The following is a 2500-nucleotide window of genomic DNA, read 5'->3' on the forward strand; positions in this document are numbered from 1 at the left end:
TCTCTTTCTCCTCCACCACCTTCTTCCCTCTCTCCTTCCTTTCTGTCTCTTTCTCCTCCACCACCTTCTTCCCTGTCTCCTTCCTTTCTATCTCTTTCTTCTCCACCGCTGTCTTCCCAGTCTCCTCCCTCTCTGTTGCCTTCTCCGTTTCCTTCCTCTCCACAGCCGTCTTCTCTGGCCCCTTCACTCTCCTGTCTCCTTCCTCCTCCTGCTCTCCTTCAGCCTTCTGCCCTTCCGTTTCCACTATGCTGTTGTCTTCTTTTTCTTTTTCTCCTCCCGCTTCGTTTGCTCCTCCTCTTCCACCCCGTGTGTCCGCTCCCTCTGTTCCAGTACTCAGTTCTTGGTCCCTCCTTCTACCCCCATCCCGGCTCGTTCCCCCCCAGCTGCAGACGCATATGACCCTTGACGCGCCGGGCATTCACGCCACAGGTGCGTCAGCATGCCACACCTGTGACATGCCTTCGGTAGGTCACAGTCCCTCGCCTCGTGCTCTGCAGATCCACAATACCTGCACTTCTTTATGCTGCACGAGGCGAGGACGTGGCCGTAGGCCACAACGCCTGCAGTACGGAGGCTGACGGGCATAATGCAACGCCCCCTGTCAGCCCCCCAGGGAGAACATCGCCGGAGGATGGAGGTATCCACCCAATCCTTTTGGGTCCTCTCTTAGGAGGGCCTGGAAACCCCTCCTCCCGGTCCAAAAACCCAAAGAATCCTTGAGGTGCCTTCCTGAGGAGACACTATCCATGTATCTCCCCAGAAAGGCCCTCACCTCCTCGTCCTTCACGTAAGGGTTGTAAATGTTCACATTCACAACCCTGAAATTACTCTTCGCCAAGCTGGTCACCAAGTAACGAGACACCGGCCTCTCTGCTTGCACTTCTCGCCCTTCTGAGAACGTCATCGTGCTTCACTTCAGTGTGTAGCGCCACATCGTATGCCCCCCTCCAAAGGGTTGTCTTGGAGGCAGAACACATCCTCCACCGTCAGTCCAAGGATCTCAATCAAAATGGTCCTCCCAAACTCATCTCTGCCAATTGGCTCCGTCGCCTTATCCTTCCAGGCAAACCGCACCGTATTCGCCAGCCCCATCCTAGGGACTGGCCTCCATGTAGAAGCCTGCGCCATCTCCGCAAAGAAAATTGGCGCACTCGCCTCCGCTTTCTTCCAAAAGAAAAACTGAAAAAGAGCGGCAAAATAAACCAACCGTGAATCCAAATACCAAAACAACAAACTTTCCTCCCTCCTGCCTTCCTTCGACCTTTTGGCTCAGCGGGCTTTGGGGCACCTCGGTACCAAGCTTGATCTGAGCCAAAGGCCGGAAGCGATAACCCACAAATTGACCCCTGCACCCGCCGGCCCCGGGGCCTCGGCAGACCTCATCGGTTTGGCAAAGTTGGCTCCTCCTCACCCAACGCTTCCCCTGGTGACAGGCGGGTGTGTTTTTTTTTTTAAAAGTCGCTAATGCGTCGTTAGGTCACTAGCTCTTTAATCCTAGTGCGACTATTTGTTCAATGCCCGGCAAATACACCAGTCATCGTCGGGCTTGAAACTCAATTGCCTGAGCGACTACTTTGAGTGGAAAAAAATACGCCGGTCGGTCAGCCGGCTTCAAGTCAAACGCTCTGAGCAAAAAGTCTCGAGGCGTCATCTCTGTCAATTTCTCTTGAAACAAGATACCGGGCTCTGCCAGAAGCAAAGCCCTTCCAAAATACGTTGAACTCGTAAGTGTTCCTCTCCACGGAAGTCTTTAGTAAAAGGCGAAAGGCTTGTGCGTAATGAAGAGAAACCAGAGTCGTATGGAAGTCAGAGGTCGGGGCCCGAGACACACACGGTGCACTCTAGGCCGGGTCCCGCGGTGGTCCCCCAAACCCACTCTTCCAAGTTTTCGAGGGCTGTGGGTAAAAAGTCACAGACAGACAGACAGACAGACAGACAGACAGACAGACAGACAGACAGACAGACAGACAGACAGACAGACAGACAATCCTGGTGAAGTGATTGTATTTTTTGGGGGGCTCAAAAAACACACACACACAATCCTGGTGAAGTGATTGCATTTTTTGGGGGGCTCAAAAAACACACACACACACACACACACACACACACACACACACACACACACACACACACACACACACACACACACACACACACACAATCCTGGTGAAGTGATTGTATTTTTGGGGGGCTCAAAAACACACACACACACACACACACACACACACACACACACACACACACACACACACACACACAAACAATCCTGGTGAGTGATTGTATTTTTTTGGGGGGCTCAAAAACAACACACACACACACACACACACACACACACACACACACACACACACACACACACACACACACACACACACACAATCCTGGTGAAGTGATTGTATTTTTGGGGGGCTCAAAAAAACACACACACACACACACACACACACACACACACACACACACACACACACACACACAAACAATCCTGGTGAAGTGATTGTAT

The 2500-nt window shown here is 52.2% G+C and overlaps 1 non-coding gene across 1 annotated transcript; it reads right to left on the bottom strand.

Annotated features, from left to right (window-relative positions):
- Positions 1-1682: 1682 nt before the first annotated feature.
- LOC123724922 (U5 spliceosomal RNA) lies at positions 1683-1798 on the bottom strand. The gene has a single exon (XR_006757399.1). It is a non-coding gene; the product is annotated as a U5 spliceosomal RNA (small nuclear RNA).
- Positions 1799-2500: the final 702 nt, after the last annotated feature.

Source organism: Salmo salar, chromosome ssa10 (genome assembly GCF_905237065.1).
Source record: "Salmo salar chromosome ssa10, Ssal_v3.1, whole genome shotgun sequence".
NCBI classification, from domain to species: Eukaryota; Metazoa; Chordata; class Actinopteri; order Salmoniformes; family Salmonidae; genus Salmo; species Salmo salar.